Source organism: Lissotriton vulgaris, chromosome 2_1 (assembly GCF_964263255.1).
Source record: "Lissotriton vulgaris chromosome 2_1, aLisVul1.2, whole genome shotgun sequence".
Lineage (NCBI taxonomy): Eukaryota > Metazoa > Chordata > Amphibia > Caudata > Salamandridae > Lissotriton > Lissotriton vulgaris.
Genome location: NC_141687.1, coordinates 1,343,235,129 through 1,343,249,282, shown reverse-complemented (window position 1 = coordinate 1,343,249,282; position 14,154 = coordinate 1,343,235,129).

Sequence of the window (14,154 nt, the reverse complement as noted above, 5' to 3'; positions counted from 1 at the left end):
GTAGGATTTTCTTTAGTGTTTTCAAGATACCAAAGCATGTTCCCAGCAGCCTTTTGACCTGAGGACCAAAGCATAGCTTCTCATCAAACCCTATCCCCAAGTTATTTTACCGTTCCGCCCTGGGCGACGGCATGGGGGACTCATCTGCCAAAAAATAGAGCCAGAACTGTTGGGGGAAATCCCCGAAAAGAAGACTGTCTTGTCCTTGTTACGTTTCAATCAAGCCTTTGCTAGCGAGTGGAATATTGTAGTGAGGCAGGTCTTAACATGTACGCCATTTGGCTCATTACGTATATTCCAGGGGAAGAGCAGCTGTATAAAACCACTATATAAAACCACTAAATAAATAAATAATAATACATTTCAGAATATCCATCAAATCAAAAAAATACTCCAGTAATAAAAACATCTTAAAACAGTCATAGCTAAAAACAATACAAGCACACATTTACTAGTCAGCAACTCGTCGCTAAAAATGTAAACTCTAGTTCCTGACACCCAGCCCTTACATATTTATTTTGCTGTCCAGCTCTGAACTACCATAATCTAATCCTTACAACTATTTAGTAGCCCTCTACTGCTCCATACCAATGGTTTTAGACAATATTTTCTTGGCCTTTTATAACTGGCACAAGACAATAAATAATGGATTCAACGCCAACCCCGCTACATTACAAGCAAACACCCGAATATCCATTGTGCAGTCTAGATGTAAACTTTTTAAGGGTAGAGCCCAAAGTAAATTCAACAAAGGGTATTAATATAATATATATTAATATAAGGTCAGTGGTCCAATACAAATAGGCTTCTAATTCTATATATTTTTATAGAGGACATAAGAGGGACCTACAGAGCTGCTTAAGTGCTTGGTATACTTCTCATTATGACCAGGTACCAACATTATTTAGACATTGGTTTGAGCAGCTCCCTTGTTTCTGCTGTGGTTAGGCCTACAATCTATGGCAGCCCAAACTTGCATTATTTAACTTAAGAGAAAACCTTTGCTGTCTCCCAAAACTTTCCGGTTTCAAAATAACATGTATGTTAACTTGGTTTCTTTTTGGCAGCTGGGTTGTACCAGAGCTGCATCCAAAAGGCAACTAGTTTAACAGCAGCACACAAATCAACAATGTTTACCACACATCCACTCCTTAGAGCAATCAGAGAGGTGGATGTTAAAGGATTACAAAGCTTTGTCAAAAGCCTATTCTGAGTGAATTTTTATACAAACAAAATTGGATAGATTCAATAGTTCTGCACCATAAAGGGCACTCATTTCAATCTTTGTCTGAAAATGTTTGAAGTACTGACAGAGGATGGCCACAGATTACAAATATATATAAAAACTGTATACGTTGTGTTGGATAGAAATTTAGTTTTTTTCTGACTTTTTCTATGCCAATTTCCTCTACTACAGAAGCATAAGCCCAGTAAATGAAACTCCTTTATTTGTCAAGCTTTATGCCTAGGAGGAATTACATTCAAATAATCAACATTTTCCTGGTTCTTTATAAATTTACACTTCCTGGATTTAATGTGAGCCTTTTGGCCATAATACACTTCAATTGGCATTTGTATTTTTTGCACTTCTACCTCAGTTCTTGCAATAAGGGCAGTATCAAATGCATATCACAGTGCATAGGATCATGTAACAGTAACATACAAAGAAATAACATAGTCACAAAAAAACAATCAGTACTTGGTCCAAGCTCTAGGGAAGAAAACATAAACACAAACACAAAGGCGAAGTGTAGCCGGATGGATTGCACATACACACACTCACCAATGAAAAGGAAGAATATAGGAGTGAGAATGAGTCCAACCAATGGTAAAAATGGGTGGCTAAAAGCATCTTTTTAGATTTTTAAAATGTTCTTTAGAAACAATAGTTTGTTACAAATGACAGCGCACACGCGCTGTCAGGTAGGACCTAAAAAGTTAACTGAGAATAAAAAGCTGGAACCATATTGCTAATAAAAAAGGTAAAGTAAAGTAAAACACTTCTGCATGTTAAAGCGTTCATGAATTTTGGAGCGACGTTATCATATGTTACATGATGGTTTTTGCATAAATTACATGCCAAGTATTTTCATGGCTCGGCTCATGAACTCGCGAATCAATCCTGACCTTTGGCCCTGCTCTTCCTGTCAGTTTGCTAGCTAGCCACCTCTGTTCCTCGTGACGTGCTCTGGCTTTGCTCGTGCCCTCCTGGGGTCTCTCTCGCTATTGGTGACAGTGAATCTTTCTTCCAACCCCGCTCCTAGACAGAGTCAACTCAGAGCCAGGCTCCATGGCGGCACTCGTAACAAGATTTTGCGCAATAACTCACTGTCCACCACTTCTTTGTCAGCGAGAAAGGCCACTTTAATAAAACAGTTGCAGAAAAAAAACTTTATCCCAAAATATTTTGTCATTCATTTTAATAAACAAAACCCCCAACTTAGCTTAGCATCCCTATGAAAGATGAAACCCCAACAACGTTAACCCAACCATACCCAGAAGGAATTGACTCCTGTGCTACCCCCTCATTTTCTTTTGCTGAGTATCCCACCTCCCCCTTTGAGGATGGACAAACCCGCTCCAGGCTGCCCACCCCCCAGAAAAATCTACCTACCACAAAAAACATTGCATCTAGACCTGTCTTTTAGTGTTGAAGAAGGAAAAAACAGCTCTGGCAGTAACCAAAGCCTACAAAGAACAATACCTAAACATACCTAAACAGAGACTAAGGAAAGAAAAAAGAAAGGAAAGGGTGGGTGGGTCAAAAACAAGACCTCTGCCTCCCGCCTCCCCCGGGCACAGTGACTTTTCTCGCCCTTCTTACCCCTATAAGTAAACTTCCCCCCACGCGCCTAATCAATCAAACTACCCTGCACCTGGCCGCTCCCTTGCGCGACCAACCTAGGGGGAGACCGGCTAGAGCACAGCTCCCCCTGGGTCCCTCCTCGCGCAATAATTCACTGTCCACCACTTCTTTGTTAGCGAGGAAAGGCCACTTTATTAAGGAATTGACTCCTGTGAAACCCCCTCATTTTCTTTTGCTGAGTACCCCACCTCCCCCTTTGAGGATGGACAAACCCGCTCCAGGCTGCCCACCCCCCAAGAAAAATCTACCTACCACAAAAAACATTGCATCTAGACCTGTTTTATAGTGGCGAAGAAGGAAAAAACAGCTCTGGCAGTAACCAAAGCCTACAAAGAACAATACCTAAACATACCTAAACAGAGACTAAGGAAAGAAAAAAGAAAGGAAAGGGTGGGTGGGTCAAAAACAAGACCTCTGCCTCCCGCCTCCCCCGGGCACAGTGACTTTTCTCGCCCTTCTTACCCCTATAAGTAAACTTCCCCCCACGCGCCTAATCAATCAAACTACCCTGCACCTGGCCGCTCCCTTGCGCGACCAACCTAGGGGGAGACCGGCTAGAGCACAGCTCCCCCTGGGTCCCTCCTCGCGCAATAATTCACTGTCCACCACTTCTTTGTTAGCGAGGAAAGGCCACTTTATTAAGGAATTGACTCCTGTGAAACCCCCTCATTTTCTTTTGCTGAGTACCCCACCTCCCCCTTTGAGGATGGACAAACCCGCTCCAGGCTGCCCACCCCCCAAGAAAAATCTACCTACCACAAAAAACATTGCATCTAGACCTGTTTTATAGTGGCGAAGAAGGAAAAAACAGCTCTGGCAGTAACCAAAGCCTACAAAGAACAATACCTAAACATACCTAAACAGAGACTAAGGAAAGAAAAAAGAAAGGAAAGGGTGGGTGGGTCAAAAACAAGACCTCTGCCTCCCGCCTCCCCCGGGCACAGTGACTTTTCCCGCCCTTCTTACCCCTATAAGTAAACTTCCCCCCACACGCCTAATCAATCAAACTACCCTGCACCTGGCCGCTCCCTTGCGCGACCAACCCAGGTGGAGACCAGCGAGAGCACAACTCCCCCTGGGTCCCTCCTCGCGCAATAATTCACTGTCCACCACTTCTTTGTTAGCGAGGAAAGGCCACTTTATTAAGACAGGTGCAGAATAAAAACGTTATCCAAAAAACATTTTGTCATTCATTTTAATAAACAAAAACCCCAACTTAGCTTAGCATCCCTATGAAAGATGAAACCCCAACAACGTTAACCAAACCATACCCAGAAGGAATTGACTCCTATTGATACCCCCTCATTTTCTTTTTCTGAGTACGCCACCTCCCCCCTTTGAGGATGGACAAACCCGCTCCAGGCTGCCCACCCCCCAGAAAAATCCGCCAACCAGGAAAACCAAAGAGTTTTCCTGCCCCACCCAAGAGAAAATTCAGGCCTGCTTGGTAGAGCACAACAAATGTTCCTTCCATATCTCAGCAATCAAATCACGTAATTCCAGAAAATAAAATGCTTGCCCCATCTGAGAGAGGTGAACCCCATCCGCCCTGAAAAGATGCCCCTCAGTACTTTGTATATTAGGGTGAAATAAAACGTTGACCCCCATGCTTCCACAGAAAAGTCGCATTGCTCTATTAAGTTTTCTTCTCGCTTTTTCCAGTGCTGCATGATTCCGAGCTCCTCTCCAATGCAGCAGCATTATGAATTCAGTCCAAACCACTGTGGTGCTCACCCACGTTTCTTTGATGACAGACAGATCAAATTTCATTAATTTAATTAGAGTCAGGCCAGATAAGTCCACAAGTTCGTTCTCGCCGACGTGAATGATCAGCAAATCAGGAGGGCCTCCCCGTGAACACAATGCAGACAGCAAAGGAAACAAAACCCCCGAACGCAGTCCCCCTTTCCCATCCCATATCACCTCATGTTTGACACTTGTGAGTCCCAACGATCTCCCACAAATTTGTTGCTCAGCATAAGCCGCAGCCCATTTAACAAAGGAGTGTCCTACTATCCAAGTTTTCCTTTTACCTTTGTAATGGCAGAGTTTTGGGGCTCTATTTAGCAGTGATATAGACCTTAGTCTTGCTCACATCTAGTATAGGTATTCTTAGCCTGTGTTGGCCCTTTTAAGCCCTTTTTTCCAGACCTAGAAGAGGATAGCTGCTTAATATGATGATAGATCCTTTATTCTTGACTTTAACCTGTCTATTGCCTATTGGCTTTGACATATTAGACACATTGGTATGGTTTATGTAGGTATTCTGACAGAGCTAAGGGGCATTTCATCCCTTTCAGGCCTACAGGCCTAGAGCTAGAGGGACTCCATCTTGATGAAGCTGAGAGGCTTTTCAGGGTAAAGGCAAAGTTTATAGTTAAGGCTGTTTTTCACTTGGAGAGAACCGGTCTGGGCCGGCCCTTATCGGTAGGCTGTATTATTCTCTGTGTGGAAGACACAACAAAAGGCCGGCCGGCTGGGTGTGTGTCCTTGATGCGAGGTGATGCAGAGACCTGGTGGGCGGCAGGCTGATGGCTGGAACTTTCCATGAGGAAACAGCATTCTATATCAGTGAAGTGCAGAGGCGGAGTCAGTCAGTCGAGTCGTCTGGAGGTGGCGGAACCAAGCAGTCGAGTGGAGTTGGCAGTGCAGAGAGGGTTCAAGCTAGAGAGAGAGCTGACTTGAATTGAAGGAGAACAGAGAGAAGACAAACAGACAGTCAGTGAGCTGGAACTGAAGGAAGCAGTCAGAAGCAGTTACTTATCAGGAGGAGGTGTGAATAGCTGGAGTCTGAAGTCATGCCTTTTAGAAGAGACGGAGGAGAGATCGTGGACTAACCTGTGGGAGCAGAGGGAGTTATTTGGACATTGGTGCAGAGACAGAGTGAACAAGCTAGTGGAATGAAAAGCATCAGAGCGGCAGGAACCATTAGATTGAAGCTGGAAGGTGGAGACAGTTTGTGGGGGAGAGGAGTCCAGTGCAAAGTGATCAGCGCAGAGGTGTACCCAAGAGTGCAGGAGAGAGGGAGAGTCTGAGATGAGCCAAGGCACAGACGAGAGAGGAACCCAGATGACAGCTAGAACAAGACTACACACTAATCAGGTGAACTCCACCCTTAATTTTGTCCTTATTCCCTAAGCTATTGTATGTCTAATCTTTTCTCTTTCAGCGGTGTGTTCTACCTATAGTCTTTGTCAGTTACAGATCTGTGTAAATGTTTATATTGTTCTAATAAACCCCTAGTTTGTATTAAACTAAAATGCGCCTTATATCCTTGTTCAATCTAGGTAAATGTATCTTCTAGGTGTTTACTAGGTACATGAATGGATGAGTAATCCCAATCAGGTAAGTGGTGATCACATAAATAGGGAGTGAGTGGACCTATGATGCCAAGAATAAGAGGTACATTATATTAATTGGCTAACTCCTAATATTGTAGTAGCAGACCCTTAGTGAAGAGACTTCCCAATATATATATATATAGGTGTTCATAGGAATGTGGTCGTCGTTGATATGCGGCGTTAGTGAGAACGTTGGGTAGGAGACCAGCGTGTATACCCACAAGATTGTGGCTTGAATAAGTGAGAGCGTCAGGTGGGAGACTGGCGTGTAGGTTTGCCGGATTGCGAACCGTTTGGAAAAAAGAGCATTGGGTTCTGCAGGCCCATGTTTAGACGCACCGGATTGTGTGTCATATCTGCCCTAGGGTAGACCGGTCTGGGTCGGGGTGGCCGCGAGACCAACTGATGTGAATATAAGTGTGGTGTAGGGTATGGATATCCCTAGTAATCAGTGAGTATTCTTAGTATCCCTATAGATTTAGTGGTGTTTTTAATAATATGAGCTTGTATATTGCGAGTTCCCCATCCTCAGGTAGGTACCCAGGTGCCTGGATGGATAGTCCTGAGGAGGGATGTGATTACGTTCTGGCTGGGTTGGAGGGGCCCCTAGGGGCTGATCCCATCTAATCAGAAAATCCGGTCATTACAACCTTGTACAAGCTGTGGAAACTGACCTAGATACAGAAACAAAAATTAACAAAAGAAAAGTAAAAACACTGAAATTACTTCCTAACATACTTTTCGCAGCATTTGGACTTCCATCTCCCAATCCTGCGTATGTCTGACCAGGACCACCCCAATCTTGCAGCCTCCGTCGCTGCTCTAATTCTGAAAGAATGCGTTCCAAAATGCAGTGGATTTTCCCTTAACCTAAGCAACACCTTCCTCAAAACAGCCAGCAACTGAGCAATAGAAATCGGACTCCCCTGTGCATGACAAAATATGACCCCAGGTGAGAAAAAAGAAGAGGCCCGGAAAACCTCCCATTCCCTGACCGGACAACAAAAATCCAAACCAGTCCTACCCAAGAAAACCCATTTACCCCTACCCAATTGGTCAGTCTTAGAAGGCCTCAGCCAAAGACGCAGCCTATCGCCATCAACAAAAACCTCATTACTGGTAATGCCTTCCCTGTTTCTTAACCCCAGCAACTCGGAAGCCCTGATTGCCCTAAAAAACAACCACAAAAAACATAGCTGAAACTTTCCACACTCAAACTCATCATAGCAGCAGGAGGACAACTGAAATACATTTTTTTACAGCAAACAAAAAGTTACCGGCTGCCGCAACGGTTGGCGACCCGCCTGCTCCCTACCCAACCCTTTAAGAACCTTTTTCACCAAACCCCCCCCCACTGGATCCCTGCCCCACCTTAGCTGCCCATAAAAAAGAAATGCCAGACAATTTACCTGAAATGGTGGTGTGAGAAAGACCTTTATCTATCAGGTGCAAAACAAAACTCAACAAAAATGATTCATGTAACATCCCCCCATGTGTCTTAAACCTGTTACCCTAACTCAAGAACTCGTTCCAGGCTTGTAGATAACTTCTTCTTGTAGAGTCTGCCACTGAGTTTTCTACCAACTGGACAATTCTCAGTCCCCCCATGCCCAGACGCACTGTGGGATCTGAGTTTTGTTGATCTCTGCCCCAGGAGCCAGCCTGCGGAATTCCTCCCACTGAAAACGAGACAAAGAGTCTGCTATACAATTATTGACTCCTGGAATATGTCGCGCTTTGAAAAAATTATTCAGCTGCAAACACCTAAGCATGAAAGCACGTATTAGCCTCAACACTCTCAGGTCCCTGGCCTTTTGCTTGTTAATCAACTCAACCACCGCCAGGTTATCAACAGGAAACAAAACCGTTCTGTTCTGAAATTCCTCACCCCAAACATATAATGCAACCAAGAGCAGAAACAACTCCAAAAAGGCAATGCTACGACCTTGACGCTGCCTATGCAAAGGCCAACTCTCAGCGCACCGCCTCCCCGCCCAGAATATGCGAAAACCTTTAGCACCAGAAGCAACAGTGTAAACCTGCACTTGCCTGGTTATATCTTCGTCCGCAAAAAACAAAGATACACCATTGAAATCCTGTGGAAAATTAAGCCATATGTACAGATCCTCCCTGATGGCTGCCGAAATGTGCACTCTATGGTGTGGGAGATGGGCCCCAGACAAAGACAGCCCCAGCCTTCAGCAGAATGTCCTCCCCGCTCAAAAAACCCGGCAGGCAAAATTCAGGTATCCCAACAATTTCTGAACCTTCCTGAGTTCCAGCTTACGCTCCTCCACCACTGATGACAAAAAGGCTGATATTTTTTGCACTTTAAGTACAGGTCCTGTGCACACGTATCATCAACCGGGGTGAAAGTGAGGCACGCCGGTTGATCCGCTACTTGGATCCAGACGATTGCCTGCTTCCTGCACGTACCCGTGCTTCAGCATTTTGGACTACCTAGATCTATTTTGTAACTTTCGCTAAGGACGCATCCGTCTTGTGATTTTCCCGCTCCGGCATTCCAGCCCAGCGGGTTTACCTTCAATTTCGCTTTTCCATTTACTCAAGCCACACCGGTTCGTTCTCCCGGACCTGCTGCAAGTACTTACAACATTAAAGCCAACAGCCCTGAAGAGTCACTACCTTCACACGGTGTGACGAAACACGTGTCGGCTGGTTGTATCTTTGTTTGTACTGATCAAGACTGCACGATAAATAACGATTCAAACTACATTTGGACTTTGACCATTTTCATTTGAAAATTTCTCTAACGTGTTTGGTTCTTACTTAAGAACTCATTTATATGTGATACGTGCGCACAGGACCTGTACTTATTTGTTTGGTATGGGACATGTCCCACACCTATACAGGGGCGGTTTTCTGTCTGGGTTTGTTCCCCTGACCTGTCAGCACCGTTGTATCTCAGTGGACACAACCGACTATCGCACATGCTAGAGCGCCACTGCTGCCTGTCTTCCACCCAAACCCAATTCTAAATCATAATTTCTTGCACTTTTACTGCCGACAGTTCGGTTTTTTCATGAGCCAACGGCACACCACGTTCCCAAGTCATTTCCTGAAAAATTTGCTAGGCCCTGACACACTGCCCAGTATTGTGTACACCAATGTACAAAAAATCATCCAAATAGTGACAAACTAGGTCATAGACACTGATCTTAGTAAACTGCCACTGTTAAAAAAGTACTGAAGGTTTCAAATAGCGCACATGACACCGAACACCCCATGGGCAGAACTTTATCCACATATAAGGCACCCTGAAAATGCATTCCCAGCAGACCAAAATCAGTAGGATTAATGGGTAAGAGACGAAACGCCACTTGGATATCACTTTTGCCAACTTTGCAGCCTGACCCGCTGATCTCACCAAACGCAATGCATCATCCACCGGGGCGTAAGAAGCACTGGAGTCCTCAGTCGATAAAAAATCATTAATAGAGGCACCCTCACGCCAGGACAAGTGATGGATCAAACAGAACTCCCCAGCTGTCTTTTTAGGTACCACCCCAAGGGTGGAAACAATCAAGTCAGGCACTGGGCAATGAACAAACGGACCGGCAACCCTGCCTGCAGCAACTTCAGCCCGCAACTTCAGCTGTACCACATGAGGGAATTCTTTAGCCGACTTCAGGTTATCCGACCACCTGCCCTGGCGGGGACCGTGATAACCGATCCTAAAACCCAGCTTGAAACCCAAAAACAATGTATTTGCCGTCTCCGTGTCAGGATAGTCCACCAGCCAACGCTCCAAAACCTCCACCCTAATAGGTGTATGACCCCTTTGGGACAAACTGAAATGCCTGGCCTCTTCTCCTCTGCCCCCGTCCCTGAACCCCAAATCTCTCTCATGGGAAACATTGAGTGAGGGGATGTCTGCCACCATACTGGCAGCACTCATGTTTGTATCTACAGACCTGCCTACTGCAAAACCCCCTGTTGTAGTTCCAACATGCCCCAAAAACTGCTGCCTGACCCCTGCCTTCAACCCCCACCCCAGCCTGGGTGGGACGATATTGAAAGGGCCGGTAAGATACAGGCAACCCACTTGCAGTGTGTGTAGTATCAGGCGGCTGAGCAGAAGCCATCCATTGCAGCCATAACTCCGAGTCCACATCACCCCAAGGCCGATCATGAAAAAGGCTCACGCGAGCCCGGAATTCCTCATCATAAGAGAGCCCCGAATAACCCCCAAAGTAACTCTGAGCTTTACGTATAATGTCCATATACTTAAACATGGTACCGCTCTATCCTGGTGCTGTTCACAATAGACACTAGCGTATATCAGAAAGGCAGATGTCCAGTTCTCTATCGTTTTGGGGACCCAATGGCGCCAAGCTAACTCCCACTCCTCCTCCTTCGACCCTTCCTTTGCCTGAATGTCACGATGTAACAATTTGAAAACATCAACAAATTCATTATGCCAAATCCTGCTCTTGGTCTTGTCCGACAAATGAGAGCCTAAAGGCATACCAATCCCCATATATGGCAATTTTTTATGTATGTTCTTATCCTCCTCTGAGGTCTCCTTCTTTTCTGACTCCCCCTCCTTGCAACCTTGGCCAACCGTCCCTGTGGCCCCTCCTGCCTTTGATCCTTCCTTTGCCTGCCCCAGAGGCAGTGATGCCGCAGGAACTGTATTCAAAACCACCTCCTTCCCAATACCAACAGACCTGGTAGACTTTTTTGCCGGATCCACCCGCTGCCAAACAGACCACCATCCAGCCTTACCTTGAGGCAATAGAGTCATCCTGTTGAATATTGATAGTTGAGGAGTCCTGTGCATTTGCTCGGTCCGCACTTGACGTCTGCAAAACACTAAAAACACTGGTTGTCCCTGAAACATCTCTCTTTTCCTTAGACTGTGGAGCCAAAACAGTAGAAACATTACCCCCACATTCCCCATCTCTTAATTTTCTCATTTCCAAGTCATCACTGTCGCCAAAAACCAATGGTTCTCCATAGTCAACACAATCCCCACTGCCACCAGGCATTTCCTCATCACCAACCCCACCATCATAACATTGCCACTGTACATCAGTTCTCCCCAAATCTTTGCCTGTATTGGAAAGGAAATCCGCTCGAGATCTCCCACCTTTGCAAACCCCCCCAGATTGATCAGCAGCGTGCTCAACCCGCAACTTCCTTTTGCCAGCCACCTTCTTTGACTTTGAAATTGAAACATCTCTCTTCAGGCCACTCTGATCCGCTTGGTCCACTCCGGAAACCCCTTTCAATGCCCCCACTGTGCCACAAGCAGACTCCGCTGACTCTTCACAGGAGCCTATCCACATCCACTGACTGCCGCAGGAATGCTGAACAACCTTCTGTGGGGAAAAGCCACTACCCACGCCAGGTGAACCAGACAACAAAATAGGACTGTCTGATTGCAGAGGGATCAGGCACGCCGCACCACCAATGTGACCCGTGGGCCCTGACTCATTCACTGGCTGAGGCCATATAGGCAGCACCAAAGTGTCCCCTTGAACACCCACACCAGCCTTCCAAACCACCTGCCCACTGCTGTGAGCCTGCCCCTGCTTGACCCTAGCTAAAGGCAGAGTACCATCCACTTGCGCCAGGTTGCCCACTGACCCTACAACAGGGACCCCCAGAGGCACAGAAGCAGTATGATCAGGAGCAACAGTAGCATTAGGGCTCAGAAAATAATGTTTGCCTTCCACAGAAAACAATTGTGCACCCCCAGGCCACTGAAAACGTTGCTGCGGTGTACCCTGTGCACTAACCTTTCCACGCCGCTGTTTGTCAACAAGTACCAGCCCCTCTGCACTCTTCCCACACCGCCCACTCCTTAGGGGTTTCCTCTGGCTCTCCTTTGGATCCACTACCCCACAGGCTGATGAAGGAGTTTGGGTTAGAGATCTTCCCCATTCTACGACAGCTTTGCTGCCAGTCTATCGACACAGGTATTGTGCCTGTGGAATGGAAGCAGGCCGTCATCACGCCACTTTTGAAAAAACCTACCCTTGATCCGAGCAGTCATAAGAACTACCAACCAATTTCCCTCCTACCATATCCAGTTAGGATCCTGTAACGTTTGGTTAGCAGGACTTTGTCCCACTACTTGGAGACTAATAACATCATGGAAGGGGAACAGTTCGGCTTTCATGCGGGTCACGGAATAGAATCGGCTTTAGTGGTTGTGTTGGATGACCTTCGGATGCAGATGGACAGGGGCCAGTCGGCGATTTTAATCCTGCTGGACTTGTCCGCCGCTTTCAATACAGTGAACAACGATGTCCTGCTTTCAAGGCTAGAGACCTTTGGAGTAAAAGGAGTAGCGCTTAGGTGGCTCCGATCTTATTTGTCGGACAGGCGGCAGGCGGTGGCAATCCCCCGTACCAATCAGAACTGGTGGAAGTTTCACATGGGGTACCGCAGGGGTCGTCAATTAGCCCTATTTTGTTCAGCACTTATATGAAACCCCTGCTGGGTATCATCAAGACGAATAACATCAGCGTATTTAATTATGCTGATGATACTCAGCTTCTGATATCGCTAGACGGGGATCAGACGGAATCACTGGATTGCTTTCATGCTTGTATGCGTGAAATGACAAAATGGCTGAGGGCAAACTCTCTCCAGTTCAACAGTGGGAAAATGGAAGTTCTACAGTGCAGGGCGGCTGGGCATCACCCGAAGCCTGCCAACAGACTTCTGGCCTCTAACATCAGATGGCACACTGACTCCAGTGAACTCAGTACAAAACCTGGGGGTCAGTTTCAATGAGAATCTCAACCTGGAGACCCATGTGAAAAAACTGGTGGGAATCTGTTTCTCCCTAATCCGAGGTCTCCGGAAGGTGCTGCCACTGCTACCTGCTCAGGTGAGAGCAACAGTAGTGAGGAGTACCATCCTTAGCCGCCTGGACTATTGCAATGCATTGCTTTTGGAATCTCCGGGATACCTGATCATCAGACTACAAAATATCCAGACGGCAGCGGCGAAATTAGCACTCTCCCGACCTCGCCGTTCCTCAACAATACAAGCACTGGTGGATCTACAATGGCTTCCAGTAGCCCAACGGATCCGTTTTAAATCATTGTGCATTGTGTTCAGGGCACTCCATGAAAAAGGCCCCAAGCCACTTCAGGATAAGTTTCAGTGGTACAGGCCTACTCGGAACCTGCGCTCTGCCACTGCTAATTGTGCAAGAGTGCCCAAAACAAGGAGGGTGACCTTCAGCGTGGCAGCAGCCCGCCTCTGGAATGATCTCGCTCTAGAAATTAGGAGAACACAAGGCCTGATGCCTTTTCGTAAGAAAATGAAGACCTGGCACTTCGCTAAGGTATATTAGGTTTCCACCTGAGGTTTGTAGTAGATTTACTCGATGATAGGCCCTCTTTTATCATACAGCCGACAGCTCCCATGCTAGATTGCTTTCTTAGCGCCAGGATGCCCGTAGGGTTACAGTGCGCTCTATAAATGCTTTATAATAATAATAATAATAACGCATACTAAGCGACCCCCTGGAAGCAGCCCGACCCAGGGCTCCGCCCCGCAATTTTACAGGCCGCCCCCATGACCGCCCCCATCTACCACTACCTTCATTACACTTGTCTGCCACCAACGAAGGAGCCGCATGTACCGTTGCGGCTCCTGACAGCACAGCGGGGGGTCCTCAAGGTCCGACGCGTTCATTGCTTCACCATGCTCACCGCCCACCGGCATGGTGGCAGAGCAGTTGTCCTCCTCTGCCATTCCTGGAGACAAACAGGCAGCCACTGCCTTAGCCACGCCTCTTGACGCCCTCCGGGTGGAGCGCGCAAGCCCCACCCACGCCTCTCCAGGAACACCAGGCTGCAGCAGGTCTTCTCAACCGGCAGCACAAAGCACCCAGACAGCCTCCCGCACTTTGTCAAGAGCCGCCATGAAGCCCGCCAATAATCTCAGGTATGCTGCGCAGGA